At 45.0% G+C, this 26,044-nt stretch overlaps 1 long non-coding RNA gene across 2 annotated transcripts in view; it reads right to left on the bottom strand.

The window, feature by feature from the left end:
• LOC104989966 overlaps positions 1–26,044 on the bottom strand; it is a 76,061-nt gene that overhangs the window by 20,302 nt on the left and 29,715 nt on the right. For both annotated transcript variants that reach the window (XR_825442.1, XR_825443.1), the window contains exons 2-3: positions 22,187–22,289; positions 19,760–19,902 (exon numbers count right to left, since the gene is read on the bottom strand). This is a non-coding gene — a long non-coding RNA (uncharacterized LOC104989966). The remainder of the gene's footprint in view (positions 1–19,759; positions 19,903–22,186; positions 22,290–26,044) is intronic.

Below are 26,044 nucleotides of genomic sequence, written 5' to 3' on the forward strand. Positions count from 1 at the left end.
GTGCTTACTCAGCACAGTTCTCTGGGGACCTGGTGCTCAGTGGGCAGTGGAGAAGCAGACCAACATGACTAGGTGAAGGTCCCCCATCAGTGACACTGTAAAGAGGCATGTGAGGGACACACAAGTGTGAGGGACACACCCTGAACAGAATGCTACAGAAGGCCAAGAAGGGAGAAACTAACTCTGACACAGCGGCAGGGAGTCCGGACAGGGAGAAAGCAAACGCACCTGCAAGCTGGGTGTGAACTGTGAGTAGGGTCCCCCCAGGCAGGGAAGCCTCTAGAGGGAGGTGGGTACTAATGAGCAGGGAAGTCGGGGAGAGAGGCGGTATGCAAGAGCAGAAAGCCTTGAGGCCCTGAAAAGCCCCCCAGCCAAAGGGTGACATGGTTCTCCACCCTGCTGTGCCAAGAATCACCAGGGACTTTATCAAAAATACCCCCTTTCGCCTTCCCCGTGATTCACATGCATGACCAATGGTTAGAGCAGCAATCAGACCTGAGGGAGGTGGTGGAGGTGAGACAGGAAAGGCACCTGTGAAGGGACCCGGGCAGAGGAGGAGCAAATGGGAGTCTGGATTTTAATCTGTAAACCAAGAAAAGTCCCACAGGTACTGAAGCCCAGCAGTGAGGTGGTGGAACAGTGTTACAGAAAGAGCAGTCATGAAGGAACAGAGCGGGTGGCTTAGACAACAAGAAGAGACTGGGGGAAGTGACCAGGGAGGAAGCTACAGCAGGAGCCCCCAGGAAAGAGGCGGGGGCTGCTCCTGCTCAACCCCGCAACCAGCCACCTGGTGCTTAAGAGAAACCTCAGCTCCTGGAGTCAAGAAACCTGAAACTGATGAATGCAAAATTGAGCTGCCGTTCCAAAGTAACAGGCTCATAAAGACAAAACTTTACCACTAATTTCAAAAGTGCCCTAAGATGTGCGTCGGCAATTACAATTTGCAAAATGTCATGTACCAAAAATTGTTCAGGGCCTTCTTGTCTGACAGCGTGACAAATATCACCAAAATTTGTAGCACGCACCTTAAAGAGGCAAAACGCATGCTCATTATTCTCAGATTTCTTTTTGTCTTAACAAATTGTGAAAACCAACAAGCAGGAAGCTTGAGAGCAATTACTCCGCTGGTCAGGCAGCTAACAAGCACTTACTGAGTCCGGCGCCCACTCGGCACCACCCAGGTGCCTTTGCTGCATTGGAAACAGAAGATTTACAGCTGAGCACCACATGCTAGGACGTTCTGGCTCCTAATTGTCTCAATACATAATGCATTTGGTTAGCAATAGAGCAAAAGAGACCCTTAATATTCTCTGCATGGTAAATGAGCCCTGTCTACTTGGCTCCACATCGTGTCATGAGGAGAGGCCATAGAGAAGATGAGCAGTTGCACAGCAAGGCAGAGGGGGAGGCTGCTGGGGACGGGGAGGGGTTGGGGAGGCAATGGCCTTCAGAAGGAAGACTCTGACAGCCAAGTGACCAGCCATAAAAGGGGAGGGCAGAGCAGGGAGTGCAGTCAGAACGGACGGCAAAGCTAAGAGGGTCCTAGAGCCCCTCAGCCCACACAGTGAGAGGCCCTGCACACCTGGCCCGGTGTCTAAGCACAAGCCAACAGGTCTCAGCAGGTCCCTCCCTCCTGTGCCTCCCCGAATCTCCACGGCCTGAGTGGCAGGGAGAAAGGGCAGCGGTATTCACTGGGTCTTACACAGTTTACTCTGGCCGCACTTTTCATCCAGACTGTGTCTACTGAGGAAATCCAGGCACTTTAAAGGAATCGATCTTGAATGTTTTAACTTTCTGAGTTTTGAAACCACATGATCCCACCTTCTGAACTTGAAAGAGCTTCCCGTAGCCACACAGTTCACAGAATCGAGGGAACAGCAGGCGTTCAACTGTGCTCTTGCTCAGCACTGATGACAGCTTGCAGATTACAAATAACAAGAAAAAACCCAGGTCACTTGAGATACCACAGCACAGATCTCACATGGATCACTAACTAGATTCTGAAAGCTAATATTCAAAATATTGCCAGAACACCCCAGGAGTCAAAACAGAGAACACCTTCTTTTGCATTTTGTCAAGTTATATCAATAGAAGGCCAACAGTTTTCGTCTTACTCAGAAGGGCTTCCCTGGTGGCTGAGAGGTTAAAGCGTCTTCCTGCAATGTGGGAGACCTGGGTTCGATCCCTGGGTTGGGAAGATCCCGTGGAGAAGAAATAGCAACCCACTCCAGTATTCTTGCCTGGAGAATCCCATGGACGGAGGAGCCTGGTGGGCTACAGTCCACAGGGTCGCAAAGAGTTGGACACGACTGAGCACAGACATGATCAGAAGATCTAAAGCCTGAGAGTTACCACTTACCAGATGCCTACTGTGTGCCCGACACATGCATGAAGCACTTATGAACATCCCCTCTTTCATGTTCCTCAAAACCTACGACATAAGTATCATTCATCTTCATTTTTCCAGATGAGGAAACTAACACTCAAAGAGGGGAACTCCTGTTACCCAAACCAAATATTGGTGAAGTGGGATATATAGGAATAGCTGGCTTGCAGGCCATCACCAAAGACTTACCAAACACTGGCAAGACTAAAAGGGAGCAGACCTTGGATACAACATGCCCTGCTGCTGTCTTTCTGCCCAGGGCACCCCTCATTCTGCACCAGCATGCAGGGTAGCTGAACTTAAAGTAAAAGCTACTGTTTTACTGGCTTGAGAAGTCAGAGGACAGAGACAGAGGTGACCAGAGCAGCTGGAAAGTGAGGAAGAAATCCTGGAAGAGAGCTAGACAAGGGAAAGCCCCCACCTGCCTGAGATTAAACCTTACTCTAACTCTCAGCTGATCTCGGCACCATGTGGGCACTGGAGAGGGGGTAAGGTTCACAGAGTGAAGCAATAGCTGGAAGGCAGAAGGAGCTGTGTGGTTTCAGCTGCTGAGGGCTGAAGAGAGAGCAGACTCTAGAACAAAGTCAACACTCTTCAGAGGAAAAACACAGAGTCCAGAGTTTCTGCACTGTTTCGTCAAGAAGACACATTAGATAATAAAAATTTATAGACATGAGAACAAATGGGGAAATGTGACTTACATTCAAGGAAAACCTCAGTCAGTAGAAACAAATCCACAGAAGATCCAGATGTTAGAAGTAGTGAACTTTAAAAGGACTTTAAAGAGCTATTAACTAAAAGAAAAATACTCATAACAAATGAAGAGATAGGAAATCTCATCAAAGAAATAGGAACTATAAAAAAGAATCAAGACTTCTGACCAAGACACAGTAGCTTGGTCAGAAGAATCAAGACTTTTGACCAAGACACAGTAGCTTGGTCAGACAACAACAACAACATTCAATTAAAACTAATTATGTGTTAACAGGAAAAAGGGACCCATAGTAAAGAAAAAAACAGTCAACAAAAATCAACACCAAGATGATCCAAATGTTGCAAGCACCAGACAAGGACTTTCAGGGAGCTTTTATAAATATATTCAAGGATTAAAATAAAATATAAGCATAAAGAACATACAGGGAATCTACATCATAGAGATATGTCAACTACAAAAAAGGTAAAAAATGGAAGCTCCAGCACTAAAAACCATAATAACTCTGGTTAAAAAAAAAATGCAATGGAGAGGCCTAACAGCAGACTGGAGGTGACAAAAAGTCACTGAACTTAAAAAAAAGCAATTAAAATCACCAAATCTGAGCATCAGAAAAATTACTTTAAAAAAATAAACAAAAATAGAAACCCAAACACCTAACGGGACAATATCAAGGGTTCCAATTTTATGTAATCCAAGTCCTGGACTGAAAGAAAAAAGAGATTTTAAAAAGCACTTAAAGGAACAACAGCCAAAAACTGCCCAAATTAACTGAAGGGCATCAACACACAAATCCAAGGAGTTTAAGAAACAGAAAGCAGGAAAAACACCCACTCTACAAAGACACAGAGAACAATCTCAAGAGCTGACAGAGGAAAGAGGATATTCTACACAGCGCTATGATATGAATGACAGCTGACCTCTCCAGAAGACAGCAGGATGCTATCTTTAAAGTGTTGCAAGGAAAAACAAGAACAAACCTCAATTCTATATCCAGTAAAGCATCATTCAAAATTGAAGGCAAAAAAAAAAAAAAAGACATTTTCAGATGACAACAGAGACTTCATCAGCAGCCAACCAAACTAAAAACAGTACTAAAGTAAGTTCTTCAGGCTGAAGGGAAATGACATTAGATGGACACTCAGACCAAGGAAAAGAAACAAAAGCATCAAAAATGGTAAAAATGTGGGTATAAAAGGAGATTCATTTTTTTTCTCTTTTTTTACTTGCTCTAAAACTTAGAATTGTTCAAATCAAAAATTGTAATGTCATATTACCGGGATTGTCATGTAATGTACACGTCATAATGTATGTGAAAACAGCAGCACAGAGGAGGGGGCTGAGGGAACTGTGTTGCAGCAAGGTACTATATTTTTTGAAAATTCTCAATAGAGAAATTAAAATGCAATACTACAAAAATAGTCAATTAGCCCAAGGAAGGCAGGAAAAAATTAACAGAAGAACAAATGAGACCAATAGAAAACAAACAAAGTGGCAGAATTAAATTCAAATATATCAATAATTCCATTAAACATAAGTGCAATAAACATGCCAATTAAAAGGCAGAAACTATCAGATTGGATATAAAAGCAAGACCAAACTCTGTGCCAACTAAAGGAAGAACATTTTCAATGTAAAGACATATACAGACATATGAGTAAACAGATGTAAACTGATATACTGTGATGGGCAGTAAGCACGAGAATGCTGGAGTGGTTATATTTATTAATCGTACTATCTCAGTGGACTGCAAGATACAGATTACTACCAGTGATAGAGAAAGTCACTTTTTAGTAAAAGCCAATACATGACAAAGACACTAACGTTAAATGTGTAGGTTTAAACCCTTAAAGTAGAAAAGAAGCTAGATTGAGAAAAATTAAGCTTTATCCTTAAGAAACCGGAAAACTACAAGCAAACTGAACTCAGGTAAGTAGAAGGAAGGAAATAATAAACATCAGAAATTACCACTATCATAAATGGAAGGGATAATTCTGCAGATCTTCCCAGGGAGTAAAGGAATAAGGGAATATTGTAAGCAACTTTATCCCAATAAATTAACAACTCAGATGAAATTAATAAGTTCCTGAAAATACACAACTTACCCAGTGACACAGATGAAATAACAGATGTGAACAGGCCATATTTGTGTTGAATCTGTCATCAAAAACCATCTCAGAAAACCTTAGAGCCAGAAGTTTTACTGGGGGGATTCTAACAAATATTTAAGGGAAAAATAACACCAATCTTAAACAAAATCTTTCAGAAAATAGAAGAGCAGGGAATACTTCCCAACTCATTTTTTTGAAGCTGGAATAACCCTGATTTTAAAACCTGACAAAAACATAATGGGAAAAGAAAATTGCCTACAATAGTCTTCTTGAATATAGATGTGAAAATCTCAACAAAATGTTAGCAAATAATGGAGACAGGACACTTCACAGCAATGTTAGCTGGAATTATCGATGGGTGCTAACAGGAGTGGGTAAAAGTCTGATGAACAACAAACTCGTGTGGCTGCAAAGTAACTCCCCTTATTATATTCAGAGGGGAAAAGAAGCGCAGAGGAGCTGGGCAGACACCACCTCTGTCTAAGTCACCAGAGTTCACACCGCCAGTATCAGGTCAAACCGAAGTCCTGGGCCCCCTGATGTGATACACAAGAGCACAACCCTCCATTTCCCACCAGGAACGCTGAGCTGGACTCCACAGTCACCAGGAAACGTCAGATGAGCCTAACCTGCGAGACTGGTGGCTCAGATGGTAAAGAATCTGCCTGCAACGTGAGTGATGCAGGTTCGATCCCTGGGTCAGGCAGATTCCCTGGAGAAGGAAATGGCTACCCACTCCAGTATTCTTGCCTGGAAAATCCCATGAACAAAGGAGCCCAGCGGGCTACAGTCCATAGGGTTGCAAAGAGTCAGACATCACTGAGCGACTAACACTTTCACTTTTTCTTCTTTCACTGGAAGCACTGCCCTGTCCCTTTCCCACATGTTCATGTTACAAAATTCAGAGAAGGACTCCACATCCATCCCAGGCCCAAGGAGACAAAGGACGTGCAGCCATTCAGTACCAGGGGTGATCCTGGACAAACGGCAACACTGGAACATGAACCGTGGATGACGTATTAGTATTGCATCAGGGTTAAACTGCCTGATTTTGATCGATGTACTGTGGATGTTTAAGAGAAAATTTCCTTGTTTTTAGGAAACATCCACTTAAGTATTTAGGAGTAAAGGGGCAACAGTGTCTCCAATTTACTCTCAAGTGGCTCAGAAAAATATACACACATATGCGCATGTATATATGTGTATATATATATATACATACATATATATAGAGAGAGAGGTGTGTGTGTGCACATGTGTAAAGAAAGAGGATGTGATTAAACAAACAGAGATAAATATAAACCACGGGTGAAGTAGGACAAAGGGTATACAGCAGTTCACTCCTGCAGCTCTTCTACAAGTTTGAAATTAAGACATAATGAAAAATTATTCCAAAAAATGTTTAAAGAACTCCCCCATCCTCCTCAAAATAAAAGAAGAAAAGAAAAGGGGAAGAAGAAAGAAGGAAGGGCTTCCCATCACTCATTTGCTCTGCCCACTGCACAGCACTGCCTTTATTTATTTATGTATTTTACAGCCAAGCAAGCTCCTGGTTAGCAGTTCACCAGCTATTCTATTTGGAATCTGCACCCAGCAGACAAGAGGGAAAAGAGAAGCAAATGGGGTGGAGGGAGGCGGGGAGAGGGAACTCGCCCCACAACTCAAATAAGGAGAAGGCTGTGTCTTCAGGACTGAGGAGACACGTATTGCTGATCTGGTGCTCGGCAGAGCTGCACGGAGTGACAGCCACAGAAATGAGACACGAGGCTCCGTATCCAGGGTAACGGGCAACAGGCCGGCATCTCCATCCACTCTCTCCATTGGCCACACCCACAGGACCTTATTACTGCCCATACAAAACAAATTCACAATCATTAGAAAGTCAGCACACCGCGTGACGAGCCATGACATTCCCTTGGCCCTGGGAACCACATGTGTGGAATGACCACCTTCACGTTTTTGCTGGGACCCAGCTATTCTTTACAGTAGGGAACCACAACGTTCCTTTTAAATGAATGCACAAATAAAAATGAGCTTAAAAATAGGAATGACAACAAAAAATGAGGAAGCCTTAATGCAAAAACGTGTTGGGAGAGAAAAATAGGCTTCTGACAATTAGTTATAATCTCAGAATGCTAATGGCCTTCCTGCAAACAAGAGGAATTGTAATTGGTCTCCGGTGGCCTGTTTATGCTGTCGAGATATAATTACAGGATACGGCGCTTCCAGGTTTTACCAATTCATTCATTCAACAACTAACATTTATTTAGTGCTGACTCTGGGCCTGGCACTGTGCTGGGTGCCAATGATAGAAAGCTACCTGTGTTTAAAGTGCACCATTTCGAAGGAGAAATAAACAAACAAATGACGTTTACGATTCGATTGCTAAATGACACAAGACAGATAGGAACCCAGTCTTCTGACTGTGAAGGAGGGAGTAGCTAATGTCACTTGGCATATTAGACAGACTTCACAAAACAACCGCGTTTATGCGAGAAACCAGGACATAGGAAACCACCGCACAGTACACATAATCTGCACTGCATAACTCAGTTTTAAATGCCCAGGACGCGGCCTGTTGGCGAGCTCTGATACCCCCAGTCATGTGTACACTACGGTTGCTGGCATCAGAATCAACTGATTGTAACTTCCAGAGAGAATGTAAAGTCTAATGAATAGACACACGCCTTTGTCTATGGAGGCGTGCAGGTGCCTCGGAGCAGAAGCAATCTTTTCAAAACAGCACTGTTCCAAGAGTGCATGTGTTTGTGAACACGCGGATGTAGCAATATTCACACCACGTGGCTGCAAAGAAAGCCCAAAACACAAGAACATCGGAGCACTGCAATTTGCTTCTTTTCTCGCCTATCACCTCCTCACAAATACACATCGATAGCCACGGTGTTCAAGGTGTCACTCAGACTGGCTAAATGAGAACCTGTCTTCCCGAGGGAGCTCTGCCAACCACACACGTGGTCTCTGTTCCTTGAAGAATGAAATCCACTCCTATCCTACTGTTATTTCCTCGCTAAAGAGAGAACAGCATCTCTGTGCTCCAGGGCTCTGGGGTCCCAAGGAGTGAGACTGCTCCTAGACTCTTGGCCTCCAAGGAACAAGGGAGGGAGCTTCTGAGTCCAACCCGAGTATACACAGGCCAGGCAAGGCACCCCAAGTCCTGCTTTCCTTGGGCTCCAAGGGAAGAGAAGGGGTAGCCTTCCAGAAGTCCTCTAAAATGCAGATATGCCTCCACCTGGGCACAGGTCAAGATCATTTTTGCTTTTTGCAGCCACGTTTAAAAGCCTGCACATTTCAAGTTATGAAATCGGCAACCCACTTTGAATGAAAAATACAATTTATGTGAACTATTTGTTGTGCAAGTGACATGTGAAGAGAGCTTTTTGAAGACATTATATTTTCCAAATATTTTCGCCAAAAATAAAAAAAAAATAGAAGAATACTGCTGACAAGAATGGAGTGGCTGGAAACAAAACAAAATAAAAATCATGCAAAAATGCCTTTAGAATTATTTGTCATGCTATTATCAGTCTTTAGGGATATGGTATTTGGTTGTCAGTTGTAGCCTTGGAAACTCGCCTAGCCAACTTTCAAACGAAAACGAAGATCTAATTGGCAAAGTTCACCACTCAGCTGCCAGATATCCCAACTAAATGATATTATCTAGGTTCACTTTGCAAAATAAATTTAATTTCTTACAGGGAAACTTGAAATTTATAAAAGAACCGTGGAGAATTTGAATTTTAATAATCAATTATTCTTCAGCCTGATTCATCTTATAAACATATGGATTATGCAAAAAATTAAATTAGTTTAAAAAGCCGGACCTTTAACTCATAGTTGAGAACAACTTTTACATAAATGAAGAATAATGATCGAATGTTCTGATGCTGTATTACAAATTTTTAGCTCCATGATGTGTAATGTTTCCACACCAGAATTCCTTTCTTGAACATCATTCTTTTGCCACCAAGGAAACAACTGTATCTTATTGTACTCATAATTAAGGCTTAAGATTTTTTAAAATCCTTGTGCATTTCCCTCAAAATGCTGGAATAATCCTGGAGCTATTTACTTCTATGCTGTGTGTATATGCTTCAGTTGTGTCCCACTCTTTGCAACCCTATGGACTGTAGCCCGCCGGGCTCCAGGCAAGAGTATTGGAGTGGGTTGCCATGCTTTCTTCCAGGCGATCTTCCCAACACAGGGACTGAACCCACATCTCTTGATTCTCCTGCACTGGCAAGTGGGTTCTTTATCTCTAGCACCACCCTTAGTTCTGTGATGCCAACAGAAAGGGGTGGACTGTGCAGCACCACCTACCAGAGTCCCTGGGGAGGGAGCAGCAGCTACAGAACACATGGTGGTCTTGGATGACCTTCCCCTGAGCCATGAAGGATAAGCGCAGGGACAAGCTGGGCTCTTAGTCCAAGGGTGGCCAGTGAAGGCCAGCACTGCCTCCTCAGCAGCTCATTTGTGAATAAGGGCTCTGGAAGCAAGGAGAAAGTCCTTGCTTATATAATCACTTCATAATGGGTGTAGAATCCTACAAACCCAAGGATACCATAAACTTCGCTACTAAAAGCAGAAGACGGTCAGTGCTTATACTCATCCTTTCATTGTATACCTTTACTGGTAAAAGCACAGATATCACGGTGTTTCCCAAACTGAGATAAACAGGACCCTGCCTTCTCCAGACTCTTTCTTATTTGCTGACATGCCCAGTTCAATCTCATCTTACTTTATAAAACAGATATCCATGTCTATTCCATTTTTAAAAATTGTCCAAGTAGCACCTAAAAGCATCTCCCATACCACCTCGGGTCCTCACTTTGGGAAAAGGGGCCCATGATCCCAGGTGGCTTAAGGATTTACCTAGAAACCTCAGCATCTCGCCAGCTGCCTACCTCTGCCAGAATCACGCTGAGTCCCAAATTTTGCCTTCGTGAAACAACTGGGTATAAGGATAATCACTTGGATCTGAACTGTGAACTTTCTCTGACCAAGTCCGCGTTGCCAGCTTCCTTGTTTATGGGAACAGTGCTGGTCACCACTGTATGCACAGGGCACTCTAAGTCACACTCACGCCAAGTTCTGGGACAGTTGGCAGAGACATGGGGCTGCTGTTCCCACACAGACTAACGTTCATGGCCTTCTGCTTTGTACTCATCGTTACCACTGGGGGCCAACAGCACCAGCAGCACTGGGCACACTTTGCTTTCAATGTCGTGAAAGATGAGCCCTTGCTCCAGCAGCATCAACAGCACCTCCTGCCTTGACTTTCTAACCTGGAAGAGATGAAAAGGAGCAGCACAGTGTGAGCCCAAGCGCTTCCAGGATCAAGACCAGATTCCCTAAACCGAGTGCCGAGCTGGCCCCTTCTTGCTCCCCTGCAGCTCGCAGGTCTCCTTCGGTCCCCCTTCCTCCCTGAGGCCTTAGATTAATTAGGCTGCCAACTAATTGGCAGCCTGCTGCTCCTCAGTGCTCAGGTCACATGTCACCTCCCCGTGTGGGTCAGGTTCCCCAGCTGTACTCTAATGGCCTAACCAGGCCCCACTCCGCCTTCACATCTCCTACACAAGAGTTCTACACACACGCACACATGCATTTTCCCTGTACGATGACACGTTGCTGCCTGTCTTCCCACTACAGAGAGTGAACCAGCAGTGGGTAGGTTGGGGGTGGGTACCATGCAGGCAAGGGGGTGGAAAGGCAGCACCATCCCCAGACACTCTGTAAAGCGAGGGCAGGAGGATCTGCCCCTTGGGGCGGGACACAAGCATAAAGGCTCCTCAGGCCAGAGAAGGGAAACCTGGGGGTGTGGGGGGGTGCTACCTGCCCCTTGTCCTCTGCACCAGGTGAGCAGACACCAGAGCTCAGAGGGTTCCTAAGGAGCTGGAGAGGGAATTTTTTGGAGACGTGAAAGCACAGGAAGCTCCAATTTGTGAAGCAAGTAATGAAACAGGCAGCTCATTGCAGTGATAGAGAGCAGGAAAACAGCAACGGGACCCAGAAACGTGCCAGGCAGAGTCGCAGGTGATTATAAGGTGGGGGTTCGGGGCGAGCCTGAGAGACTGAAGCCCCGGAGGCTGCAACATCCAAGTTCCTGAGCAGGTGACAGGATGAAAACAGTGTTTTAGAAACATCATTCCAGCAGTGGCGGAGATGAAAGGCTGGGGCGGGAAGGTCAGCAAGGCGGCCACTGCAACAAGCCAGGGGGGAGCGGGTGGGGGCGGGGAGGGAACCCCCAGCAGTATTACTCAGCACCCGTGACAGTACTCAGTATCTGACTACAGGCACGGAAAGCCGTCAATCACTCTGAGGTGTCACACAGTTACTGAGTGTCTAGCACCTGCCAAGAGTGGGGACAGGAGAGACCACAAAGCAGAAGTACCCGACCCGCCACAGTCCCACATGGCAGCAGAGAGGCCAGAGGCAGCAGCCGGGGTCTCAGGGGGAGGCCCCAAGCAAGGGTGGAGCCACACGTCAAAGGCACTGAGAAGCCTGCCAGAGTGGCAGGGTGAAGGGTGATGCCCCCAAGGTTCTGTCCCTATCAAACCTTGGAATCTCTGAAGGTGACCTTTGGGGAAAGGCTCTTTGTTGATGTGACTAAGCTGATGATCCCGCTGTCACCCAAGGTCATCAGGGTGGGCATGTCATCACCTGAACCGCAAGTGTTTCCAGAAGAGAAAGATGGGAGGAGAGAGACGCAAGAGGAGAGAGGCTGTGTGAAGATGGAGTCCAAGCCTGGAGTGACTCGGCCACAAGCCAAGAAAGCCAGCAGCTGCCAGGGGGCTGGAAGAGGCAGAAATGGAGCCCCTGGAGCCTCCGGAGCAGGCATGACCTGGACCACACCAGGATCTTGGTCTCTGGCCTCCAGGACTATGGGAGGATAAACTTCTGTTGTTCTAAGCCACCCAGTCTGCAACACAGTCCTCAGGTAGCCCCAGGAAACCATCAAGCAAGAAGAGGGGGGAGGACAGCACACTCATGTGCAGAAATGAGCCCGGCAGAGAAGTCCCGGAGAATAGCACGGGGGCGGCGGCCGGATGGCAAAGCGAAGGCTGAAGGGCCAGGGAAATCAGATGGGTAAGGTTTCCAGGGTCCCACTGGTATTTGTGGTGGTCACTCAGGTGTGGCAGGGAGTCCAGGGAGGAAAAGCAGAGGCGTGACAAGATCCTCTCAGCCTCAGTGAGGGTGAAAGTGCAGAAACCCCAAGGGTTCTAGATGCTGAGAGCAGGTGAGGGGCTGCTGGGCAGTGACGCTTCTAACTCTGACCAGGCCTGGACTCAGGGGTGGTGGACAGAGAGGAGAAGGTGCCCCTGTATGCACGTGGTCCCAGAAACCCAAAGAGGACTCAGGCTCTCTGCCCAAGATGGAGAAAACAGGAGAGATAAGACCGAAGGTGAAGAGAATAGGTTTGGGCGCTGGAGCATTTGAGTTCCACATTGTACGGGGCACGTCTAGGGAAAGCCAGTCACTGAGCTTGGGAAGGGCAAGGTCAGGGACCTGCTGATAAGCAGCGTCCAGGTGTCCACATGCACTCTCTTATTCAGGGATTCTGACACGTGCGGTGCGACCATAACGCCCTGCGTGGGAGGGACACCCCAAGCCAGGGCAGCGTCTCCTACATTAGAGGGAGACCGGGGTGAAGGAGGGCCCACTGTGGTTCTCACCATATCTGTGACCTATAACAAAAACAAAAAGGTCTAAAGCAAAACTCCAAAATGTTAACATTTGCTGAATATGAGCAGTGAGTATATGGGTGTTTACAACATAATCCTCCCACATGATTAAAATATTTTATAACATTAAAAAAAAATTAAAACTGTTTTTGAAATAAAGTAAAAACCTTAGATTTCAGAATGAGATTCATTGAGTCCATGGGAAGAGACCTCTCACTGGCTTAGGCACCACCAGCCACAGAGCAGAGCCTTAAACAGGAGCCCCCTTGGGGGGCCCGGCTGCAGCACAGACGCTTGGAAAAGGAGTGATGGTGCACCCACTTGGGAGTCAAGACCACAAAAAGGAGGGAGCCTTAAGCATGATTATAAGCAGAAGAGAAAAGTCAACGGGAGAGACTGAAAAGCTATGAACAAGAGACGGGACCAAAGAGGGGAAGGAAGACATCAGACCGGAAAGGGGGGTGGGTCGTCTCTTACCCTGAGCAGAGACAAGTAGCCCAGGACAGCTACATCACCAAAGGGAGAGTTCGTAGCCAACACAGTTCTGAAAATCCACCAGCTATCAGGCCCTGTGCCCAGTCACAGAGATAAAGATGATCCAGATGCTGGTATCAGGGGCTCAGAGCCTAGGATGGGAGAGAAACTGCTGCTACTGCTGCTGCTAAGTCGCTTCAGTCGTGTCCAACTCTGTGCGACCCCATAGACGGCAGCCCAACAGGCTCCCCATCCCTGGGATTCTCCAGGCAAGAACACTGGAGTGGGTTGCCATTTCCTTCTCCAATGCATGAAAGTGAAAAGTGAAAGTGAAGTCGCTCAGTCGTGTCCGACTCTTAACGACCCCATGGGCTGCAGCCTACCAGGCTCCTCTGTCTACGGGATTTTCCAGGCAAGAGTACTGGAGTGAGGTGCCATTGCCTTCTCCGGGGAAAGAAACTACTGATTAGGATATCCAGTACCATGGGAGATCCCAGAGTCGTCCTCCACCAGATGGGCCTCAGGAGCCCAGACTCCCAACACACATGAGCGCACACTTCAGCACCCTGGCCTCCTCACCTCTAAAGCGAGGATGAACTCCCAGAGGGCCCGTTCTCCCTGGGGTGGGTAGGAAGGGGAAACCAGACCGTGTACATCACACGGTGAGAGCTCAAGAAATTGAAGCTCTTGGCAATCGCAGCAGTCATGGTGATAATACTGCTATCATGCCCAATTTTGTGAATTTCATACCTCACAGGAGTCACTGCATGTTCAGTGGCCATGAAAAGTACCTGATGAGGAACAGAGAACCGCAGGCAGGCCCAAAACGCAGAGGCCGGATGGGAGCTGGCACGCCCCCTGCCGCATGCAGCAAAACCTGCGTCTTTGCCTCCTCAGGGACCTGCGGGCCTGCCCACGGGGTGGCTGTGGCATGGGGCGGGGAGTAGTATCTGCTGTGGGGAGCAGAGAGGGGTGTGGAAGGAGCAGGGAGGTCAGCATGAGCAGAAGGGGGGGACTGGCTGCCTGCGGTGTCCACAGTGTGCTGGGGATGGACGGCCCATGGAGGAGGCGGGGCTGTGCCTCAGGGCTGTAAGGAGGCTGAAGACTATTTAGTAAGTTGTGACTGCATCTCATTTCTGTGTTTAAAGATGACAGGCGGGAGCAGAGGGGTGTCCTCACGGGGTTTTGTATTTGTCACAGAAACAAAGGAGACTTGGGTCCGACTAGACCTGGGAGGAGAGAGGAGGAAGGATGTGGACAGTCCCCAGGTGTGGTTCTAGGGGACTGAATAAAGTGGACAGTGGTTCCCTTCCTCACGAAAGCGGATGAAGACCATAGGCCACTGTCTTCTCTGGGAAGGGGAAGGCAAGGTCAGGGGCCAGGGGTGAGGCAGGGCGAGTGGAGGAGGCTTGATGGAAGTGGTGAAGGTCTGAAAGAGCTGCCACAGTGATGTGGAAAGCAGCTGAGGAGGGACAAGCAGGCTGCTGGGCAGCACCGCAATTGCAGTGCCAACTGGAGCCCATATATTTGCAATGGCACCAATCAACGCACCATCGGCAACCGGGATGGAAGAAGCAACGGGCTGGGGAGGGGCGGGCAGAGCTGCGAGCATGGGAGCAGAGCCCACAGGGAAAAAATGGAGAGTGATGGTGGAGACAGGCCGAAAGGGCAGGTGGGCTGAGAGAGGGAGCAGCTGAGGAACAACAGGAAGTAAAGGCAGGGTTGGAGGGAGTCGGGAGACAGAGGTCTCCAGGGCGGGCAAGCTCAGGGTGGTGGGAAGTCACAGTGAGAGAGTGGATGGCATCTCCATTTGGGAAGGCAGTTGTGGGGCCCCTGGGGCAGGGCGGGGGCAGTGACCCAGGGCAGTGGGGGTGTATGAGCAGCACAGGCTGACAGCAAGTAGTGCTCACTCTTGGCCATGGACATGACTCCTCAGGAGACACAGGCTGAGTGTCAGGAACCACACTCGAGCCTAGGATCAAAACTACAGTCCCTGGGCTTCCCTGGTGGTCCAGTCGTTAAGAACCCACCTGCCAATGCAGGGAACACTGGTTCGACCCCTGGTCCGGGAAGATCCCACATACCATGGGGTGAATAAGCCTGTGCCACTGATCCTGCGCTCTAGAGTCCATGTTCTGCAACAAGAGAAAAGGCACTCTGCAAAAAGCCTATACACTGCAACTAGAAAACAGCCCCTGCTCGCCCGCACTGGAGAAGGCCCAGCACAGCCAAAAATAAATAAATATCTTAAAAAAAAAACAACCGAAACACAGTCCCTGACTCCCTGCTCTGGAGTCAAATATGTGACCATGACACGGAATAAAGGCCAACAAGACTGTCAAATTCCCCCCAACCCAGCAGAACCTCATTTTTAAGAATGCATCCAAAGGGAAAACAAGAGAAAAATGAAACTGCACCTTTTATGAGGCTCACTGCATCTACAGGACAAGAAAAAAGCTGAAAGAAAGCTAAGCATTCAAAACAAAATTAAAAATATGGAGATGATGAAGACATATAATGTCTGTGACACGCAGATGAGCTTCCTCAGGTAGAAAACCTGTCCTGCTCATCTCTTCATCCCCAGCACGCAGCGCCAGGCTTGGCGCATAATAGGCACTCAGAAGCTGTCTGAACAAATGAACGGATGGAGGAAACTGCATCCCATTATGATTAGACCCATGCAGGAGGATTAAAAAAAAAAAAGTAAGCCCTTGGAGGAGAAAATGCAAAAATAATCAAAATACTGATGTTAGGAGAGTGCAGGCAGGATGACTTCCTTACTTATTTAAAAACTATGCCTAATCCTAGCACATTGTCTAATAGTTAGAGGGGACTATTTGCTCTTTAAAAATGCTTGGATCAAAGGAAGAAATACAAGTCAAAACTGCAGAATTTCTTGGGACTTTGATGGTCGTCCAGTGGTTAAGAATCCACAGTGCAGGGGACATGGTTTGATCCCTGGTCGGGGAACTAAGATCCCACGTGCCTCAGGGCAACTCAGCACTAGCCTTGCAGCTGGAGAAGCCCATGGGCCGCAATGAATGCCCAGCGCAGCCAGATAAAATAAATAAAACCAATTTTTTTTTTAATGCATAATTTCTTGGCGATGACAGTAACCAAAAAAAAAAAAAAAAACTTGGCATGTAAAAAACTGCAAATACATTTAGCCTTTGTGGAAATCCATCCCCCAAATAAACTGACAGAAATAGAAATGACACAAAGTTACTTGCTGCAACAATTTTAACATGTCAAAGGGCAGGCGCAGCAGCAGGTCTAGGGTAAAGCACAGCGGAGCACTGTGATGACGAGACAGCGTTGGGACGCCTTCCCCAGCCGACCCCGGGCTAACCTCGGGACCCCACGACAATGGGGAAGGCCATGGGCAGAGTGCCAGGCACAGTACCCTGCTCACGCCTAAGAAAGGAGCGAGGCGGCACAGGGCACATGGACGCATGCGCGTTTGCTATGAGCTGTGTGGGGGGGTAATTTTTTTAAAGGTGAGGATAAACCAAAACCTAATAAAAATGGCCGTCCGTGGCAGGGAGAGAGAGAGGGGATGGTGAGGGAGGCAGGAGTGGAAATCAGATTTCTCTAAATGTACTTTCTTTTACAGTTTTGACTTTAGAATCATGTAAAAACATTTTAAATAATTACACATCTAAATTAAATCAACATGTAAAAGCCAAAGCAATCCCTAAAAATGAAAAATAAATGAAAACAAATGAGCCTAACTGTGTATCAAGATGGCAGCTTAACCACAAAAAGAAGTGTTAGTGCAAGTGACTTTAAAGCACGCTGATATGCCTGTGCATCTCCAGCAGGAAAGAGCCTGAAAGCAAAAAGAACTGCAAAGAAATCATAAACTATACTCGGTAATTCTACCAGGCTGTTAGTAATAATGCTGCTATTTTTATTTTAGATACACATACACCATATACACATAAATACCATTAAGAAGGCAGATTTATATTGTGTAAAAAAAACAATCAAATAAAAAAATACAAATATAAAATTAAGTAAGTAAAAGCTCTTATAGGGCTTCCTCGGTGGCTTAGTGGTAAAGAATCTGACTGCAATGCAGAAGATGGAGGAGACCCAGGTTCGATACCTGGGTCGAGAAGATCCCCTGGAGGAGGGCATAGCACCCTACTCCAGCATTCTTGCCTGGAGAATCCCATGGACAGAGGAGCCTGGAAGGCTACAGTCCGTGGGGTCACAAAGAGTTGGACATGACTGAAGCAACTTAGCACACATGTACAAAAGCCCTATAATCCTAAATTTGAGTAGGAAATATCAATATAAACTCATGAGGAATTTTTATTTTTTAAGAATATAAATCGCCCTGTCACTAAAAGCCATGACCAATCTTGTAATAGCGAGTACCTCTGGTATCCGCATTCTGGCTTCGTATTATCATTTCCCTCATAAAGGAACCAGGGTTCCTTGGAGAAATGGCTGATTCCAGGTAGAAGTGAGCTAGTAGCAAAGTCTACCGGGTCACATTAAGAAGATTCAGGAGCCACCTGGAAGGGTTCCACCACTGGTCAAACTAAGACAATTTGATTATCAAAAAGAATAACAAATACGGTGGATTAAGACATACCTAATACGTTAAGATGGAGAAGGGAATGGCACCCCACTCCAGTACTCTTGCCTGGAAAAATCCCATAGACAGAGAAGCCTGGTAGGCTGCAGTCCATGGGGTCGCTCAGAGTCAGACACGACTGAGCGACTTCACTTTCACTTTTCACTTTCATGCATTGGAGAAGGAAATGGCAACCCACTCCAGTATTCTTGCCTGGAGAATCCCAGGGACGGGGGAGCCTGGTGGGCTGCCATCTATGGGGTCACACAGAGTCGGACATGACTGAAGCAACTTAGCAGCAGCAGCAGCAGCAATATGTTAAGGTACAGGAGTTCATAATAATGCTCAAAATAAATTTTCAAAACCTAATTGGTAACCTTGAAGGTTATAAGAACACCAACTAATTCTTCTAAAAACTGGCAGATAAAGGGGGAGAGTGATGCATTTAACTTGTCTCCCCTAGACAGTTCTTTAGGGTTACCAAATAGCTGCGGGGAAGTTCGTTACAGAAGTATTCCAGCTATTAAATTAAGAAGGAATGATAGTAACAGATACACAGTACTATATATAAAATAGATAACCAACAAGGACCTACTGTATAGCACAGGGAACTGCGCACAACATTCTGCAATAACCTATCGGGGAAAAGAATCTGAAAAAGAATATATAGTGCATTCATATATATACACATGCGCGTGTAACCGAATCACTTGGCTGTACGCCTGAAACTAACACAACACTGTAAATCAACTAGACTTCAATAAAAATTAAAAATAAAAGAAGGAATGATGGAATTAGAGCATCGCAATTTTGCAACCTCTAACAGAATCCTAGATCTGGGCAAGGCTCACTAGTGGCTGCTTAGAGGCTGATGAGGAACTTTATAATAAACAGCTAAGGCTGACAGAACCTAATCCAGTGACCACATGGCTTCTGTGCTTCCTGATTTGACGCAGCAAGAAAACACAGCAACATCTAAAAAGTGTTCTCACTACCCTATACAAAAATCTGAGTCTGACTGAGCCTCTAGACTTCACCAATTTGGAGGGAACACTGGGAATATAGGAACTTCTCAAATGGCACTGGAAATGCAATCAGCCAGATCCCAAATGCAGGAAACCCTATAGGACTGATAACCTAGTATCCTAAACAAACAAACAGCAGGGGAGGAAGAACCACTACGGATTAAAGGAGATTTGAAAGACACAACAACAGCATATGAAACTTCGGAGTATTCCGATTTGAACAGAATATCTGCAAAAAGCAGCTGTAGGAGAAAACTGGGAAAATCTGAACAGGACTAGATATTAGATGATATTATTAAGGAACCACTGAAAATTTTTATACTTGTGATAATGCTGCTGTCATTATGGGAGTTTTTTAAGTGTCTGTATTTCTTAGGGAGCAATACTAACGCATGTATAGTTGAAACGTCTGGGGACTGCTTTTATCTGGGTAAGAAAAATGAAGAAAAATTGGTCAAATGTTAATGACATTTGGAGCTGGGTGGAGAGTACGTGGACATTCATTTTAATACCTCTCGGACTACTGGATGTGGTTGAAATTTTCCATAATAAAAAGTTTTTGTTTTTTTTTTAAAGAGAAATAGCTCATGATAATAAGAATGCATGCCTTCTATTTTCCTATGTGATTAAAGAAACTGAGCAAAAACAGACCTTTTGTTCCAGAGTCACTAAATCCTAAGTAGCTGTTTTCTGAATTATGAATATCAGCTAAAGTAAGACGAAAGAGAATTTGCTGCAGAGACCTTCAGGTTGTAATTTTTCACACCTGATTGTCTGGATCTGTGAGGTACCGCACCATGATGGGTATGAGGCATTCAGAGAGCACAACTGGAAAATCTGATCTGTTTTCTTATAGAAAAATGGCAAGAAGAGGAATCTGCTCCATCAGCTCAGTCCGCACTGTGGGCTCTGCAGCAATAAAAAAAAAAAAATGAGCAAAAGAATTACATAAGAATAAGCCAAGCATCTTATACAGTATATACTGATAGTTTCTAAGCTTTTCTTACTAAAATACTTCATCAAGGAAATTAGACAAATGCAGTTTAAAAATCACTTCCCATTTAGAGTGCTTATGCTACAGACAAGCTTAAAAAGCTAGTAAGCTATAGGGCGATATAAAAACATAAAAAGAGAGAATGACAACTCTATTATAACAAGCCGTATATAAATCGAGGTGGGAACAGGAGGTCTGCGTGCCGGGCCAGCGTCCAAAACCCATTACAACTAATGGCATATATGCCAGACCTATGGGTTGGCTTATTTAAATTCTAGCCAGAATGTATACATTATGAACAATCCTTTCATAAATGTGCTCCCCCACAATCCACGCATCCCAATTACTTCGGCGGCACAGCATTAAACAAAAGAGCAGCTCCAGCTCCAATATAACACATTAAATTTAACACAAATGTATAATTGCTTCAGCACTGTAAATGGTGACTCATTTACAAAGAGAATCCATTTAAGGACTCAAAACATCCACTTGGGCCTTTTTAAAAGCATTGTATCACATTAAAATATATGAATATTTTAAACTAATATGAGAGCTATATGAAAGGCTTATTTTTCTATTTTCTAGTAAAAGGATCAAAATCTAGAGCAAGCCTAAGATTTTGGAAACTTTCTGAAGCTGTTCACTGGTCATTATCCATTCAGAGGACAAGTGGGGGTACAGAACAGCCGTCAGTACTGGCAGTAAGATGAGCGACTAGAACTCCACTAGTCGCTCATCTTACTAATCGCAACTCTGTGTGTTTGAGGCGGTGGAGTGGGGGGCGGGGTAGATGGACAATGTCTTAGTATCTACCATAAGGCAGTGTGCTTTTCTTCCAAGCTAGCAATTATGGAGAGGTACAAAGAGAAAGAAAAATCAAGATTAGCCTACAAAGATCGTGAGGGAAACTAATGATTGGGATTGTTCTAATCCAAAGGACTTCTTTTGACTTGGTATTTCTTAGCAACCGGTAGTCTGGCAAAACTCACAAAATACAATAAGTCCTAACTGCCAGGATAAACAGCATTCAGAGTCCTTCAGTTCAGTTCAGTTCAGTTCAGTCGCTCAGTCGTGTCCGACTCTTTGCGACCCCATGGACTGCAGCACCCCAGGCTTCCCTGTCCATCACCAACTCCCAGAGCTTGCTCAAACTCACGCCCATCGAGTCAGTGATGCCATCCAACCATCTCATCCTCTGTCATCCCCTTCTCCTCCTGCCTTCAATCTTTCCCAGTGTCAGAGTCTTTTCAAATGAGCTAGTTCTTCCCATCAGGTGGCCAAAGTACTGGAGTTTCAGCTTCAGCATCAGTCCTTCCAATGAATATTCAGGACTGATTTCCTTTAGGATGGACTGGTTGGATCTCCCTGCAGTCCAAGGGACTCTCAAGAGTCTTCTCCAACACCACAGTTCAAAAGCATCAATTCTTCAGTGCTCAGCTTTCTTTATAGTCCAACTCTCACATCCATACATGACCACTGGAAAAACCATATCTTTGACTAGACAGACCTTTGTTGGCAAAGTAATGTCTCTGCTTTTTAATATGCTGTCTAGGTTGGTCATAGCTTTTTTTCCAAGGAGCAAGTGTCTTTTAATTTCATGGCTGCAGTCACCATCTGCAGAGATTTTGGAGCCCCCCAAAATAAAGTCTGCCACTCTTTCCACTGTTTCTCCATCTATTTACCATGAAGTGATGGGACTGGATGCCATGATCTTAGTTTTCTGAATGTTGAGTTTTAAGCCAACTTTTTCACTCTCATCTTTCACTTTCATCAAGAGGCTCTTAAGTTCTTCACTTTCTGCCATAAGGGTGGTGTCATCTGCAAGTCTGAGGTTACTGATATTTCTCCCAGCAATCCTGATTCCAGCTTGTGCTTCATCCAGCCTGGCATTTTGCGTGATGTACTCTGCATATAATTTAAATAAGCAGGGTGACAATATACAGCCTTACATACTCCTTTCCTGATTTGGAACCAGTCTGTTGTTCCATGTCCTTAGTCATTCTGATTTTCTAAAAATAAGGATAATCTGATGCCAACTAAGAGGCCATTCTTCGTGACAAAAATCTACTCATGGTTAGACATTGTGTATAGTTTCCCAATTAATAAACAGGTTTTACTTTAAATTAGCTACCAAAACTCATACACAATTTCTTGGAAAAGCACATGGTAAAAGTAGACGCATCCAGTCCTTGTACAAACCTGAGTCTTCTAACAATCTGACCATGATCCCCATTACTGTTAGGAAGTCTTCTTCATTGTTACTGAAGTCCATGAAGATATCAAGGAGCCCTTGGGCCATAACCTGTCAGTGGAGATGAGAAAGGGTCCACACAGTTACATGTGCTCACTCCGGCATGTATTCCGAGCAGGTAAAGCAATCAGGGTGCACCTACATCCAGAGGGAGAAAACCCCATCAAGGGATGTCTGAAGGCGGTCATTCAACATGGGTCCACATCCTCTAGCAAGGGGACCCACATCCTCCAGGCCGGCAGTCTCTGGAGGTCAAAACTGTCCACGTGCACAAAAGAAAACCTTTTTCTCCTTCTCCAACAGATTCTTCAGGCCTAGATAGACTTGGAAAAGAGGTCCCATGACAGCAGGAGGGAATTAGGTGACCAGCAAATGCAGAAGGAAAAGGTCCAAAGGGACATCTGATAGCCACCTCAATCTCAAATGGCCTCCCCCTGAGTGTCAGTACTGCCCCCTGGCTGCCCCTCCCCAGGATGTGACAATCAAAAATGGCTATTGTTGCTGTTGTTCACTCTCTCAGTCATGTCTGACTCTGCAACCCCATGAACTGCAGCACATGAGGCCCCCAGGTCCTTCATCTTCTCCCAGAGTTTGCTCAAACTCATGTCCATTGACTTGGTGATGCCATCCAACCATCTCATCCTCTGCTGTCCCCTTCTCCCTCCTGCCCTCAGTCTTTCCCAGCATCAGCATCTAGATATTGTCAAATGCCTATCGGGGGCAAAATCCCACCCTGGTTTGAGAACCACCGTGTTAAAGGATGCTGGCTCTCTATGACGTTGACAACAATCCTATGAATCTAAACGTACTTCACAAGAAGGTTTAAGGACAAAACACAAAGACCAGAAAAAGCCGCAATGAGGTAACAATACTCCCTCGAGAAGAACTAAAATTATAATAATAATACCTAGTGCTGGGCAAAGATAGGGACCATAGAAACAGATTTGGTGGGAATGCAAAACAGCACAGGTTATTCAGAAAACAATCTGGCAGTTTCTCAAAAAGTTAAATACACACTTATCATTCAACACAGAGATTCCCTCTTAGGTATTTACCCAAATGAAATGAAAACATATGTCCACACAAAGACTTGTATGCCAGTGTTCACATTAGCAGCATTCACAATAGTCACAGAATGAAAAAATCTCCATGTCCGTCAAAACACAGAGTATCCATTCGATGGAACACAACTCAGTAAAAAAAAGGAGAGAACTACTGGGGACAACAAGAAAGAATCTCAAATGCATTCTGTTAAGTGAAAGAAGCCAGACAGAGAAGACTACATACCACGTGATTCCATTTACAGGAAATTCTTAAAAAGGCAAAACCTGGCAAAACCTTAGCATCAAAAATCAGATCAGTGGTTGCTTGGGTCAGCGGTGGTGAGACAGGGGAGATGGATAGCAGAAACAAACAAGGACACAGGGAGGATGGAAATATTCACCCTTGACCATGGGTGCGCACGATGTGAGTGCACACATTTACCCCAAACTCACTGCAGGGGACACTTTAAGTGAGTGGGTTCTATTGCATGAAAAGTATGCCTTGATAAAGGCATTTTAAAGAAAGACACTGATGAGAGAAGTCAATGCAATCAGCAGTGGCTAATGGTGGCCCAGAGGCCATGGGATGCCTGAGAGGAGGGCCTGGACTCCCTGTGAGGTGTCTTTGAGCAAATGGAAAGGAGTCTCTGCCTGCTCCTCTGGGTCCCTGACAGCCTAGAAATAATACTTGTCTCTGATTCATTTCCGGCCATGCACTGGAGAACAGGGAAAGTCAAAAACCCACCAGAATATTCAGAAAAAGATGATGGAAATGTGGAATGCAAAGAGGCAGTCCGGGAGGAAATTTCACCTGAATAGGCCTGTCCAGGGAGAGGTGTACAGCACCCCCACAATCCCCCGCCCCCAGGATGCAAGGCCAAGATCTGGCAGCTGGGACTTTTGGGGAAGCCGAAACAGACAGTCAAGCCCCTGATTACATTCCACTGGACCACATTGATGGCAGCCTCCCCTGGGAAATTAAGCAGCTAAGATCGCCAATCTGCTTGTAGGGCCACCGAATGGATATACAGCAGTGCCTCCAGCCTTAAGTGGTCCCAGGGGCCCTGCCCTCTTAAGGGGAGCCAGGAAAGCAGTAAGAGAGGGCCCTGGAGCAGAGACACAGACCTTGCGGTGAATACAGAATGTGAGTGAGTAAAGACACAAACAGACCGGTGCTCTGGCACCAGCACTTTGGAGAACCTGGCTGCTTGATATTGGAATGACCTAGCGAGGTCACAGTGGATGGGCATAAACCTCAAGACTTCTCACTGCTTGTTGTGCTGATGACCTGAAAGAACACAGGACAATTGTGTGCCTCAGAAAAGTGTGAGGAAGCTTAAATGAAATCTTGAGATTGTGTCCATGAAGCTCAGTCTGGCATTTGGCTTTCGCTGAGCCCTCTAGCAAGTCAGCCATCAATCAGTATTATATAGCAAAGAATTACAATCAAAGTGCCTATCAGAAGAGGGAAGCTAAAATAAATTAGGATGTGGCTATACACTGGCATACTATACAATCATTATTAAAGGTACCTATAGAAATGCACTGAGTTAGAAAGCTGCCCATGATATATAAAAAGAAAAAACAAGAAAAATAATATAGTATGAACTATATTATTTTCATAACATATAGTATGAACCCATTTATTAACAAAAAAATGTTTATACATCAATGTGCAATGTGTGTGTGTGTGTGTATGTGTTAGTCACTCAGTCTTGTCCAGCTCTTTGTGATCCCATGGAATGTAGCCTACCAGGCTCCTCTGTCCATGGGATTCACCAGATGTACAACACATGTACACAAAAACACTCACATACACATACGCTCATTTAGGAAACGTCAGGAAGTCACAGATCCCAAGATCCCTCTCAGTAACTGACAGGACAAGAAAACAAAAATAGATAAGGATATATAAGACCTGAATAATCTTTTCAACAAACTTTCCCAGTTGACGTTGATAGGATAACTCTACCTCAAAATATTGCACATTCTTTTCAGGCACATGTGAAGGATTCAACAAGTAAGAGTAGACACTGAACCATAAAACAAGTCTCAACAGTTTTAAAGAACAGAAATCACACAAAGTTTGTTCTCTGACCACAAAAGACTTACACTCAGAATCAAGTAACAGAAAGACGCCTGAAAAATTCTCAAATATTTCAAAATTAATCAACATATTTCTAAATAACTCATTGGTCAAAGGAGAAATCATTATGGATGTTAAAAATACTTTATACTGAAAGGAAATGAAAATATTATAAGAACTTGAGGACACAATTAATACAATACTTAAGTATTCATAATACTTAATACAGTACTTAATGTAAAATGCAAATGCTATAAAAGAAAGACCATAAAAGCAAAATGTTAAGCATCCCTCAGACGAAGTAAGAAAAAGAATGGCAGTTAAATCCCCATCAAAAAAAACTCCAAGGAAGAAAATAACACAGATTAGAGCAAAAATTACAAAACTAGAAAATGAACATACAACAGAGAAATTCAAAGGCAAAAGTTGATTCTTAAAAACAACTAATAAAATGGATAATCCTCTGGAAAGAATTATCTGGGAAAAGCAAAGAGAAAAGGCAACAAGAGCCAACAACAGGATGGAAAATGGGGCTATACTACAGATTTCGTAGACAATAGAAAGAAAATTACCAATTTCCAACAGACAATGAAATAACAGATGTAAGCAATGATTATCTGTGACCACTGAAATCATTAGAAGAAAGGTTGGTGGGGAATTTTGTAACAAAGAATCAG

The sequence above is a fragment of the Bison bison genome, unplaced genomic scaffold (assembly GCF_000754665.1).
Source record: "Bison bison bison isolate TAMUID 2011002044 unplaced genomic scaffold, Bison_UMD1.0 scf7180017864167, whole genome shotgun sequence".
NCBI classification, from domain to species: Eukaryota; Metazoa; Chordata; class Mammalia; order Artiodactyla; family Bovidae; genus Bison; species Bison bison.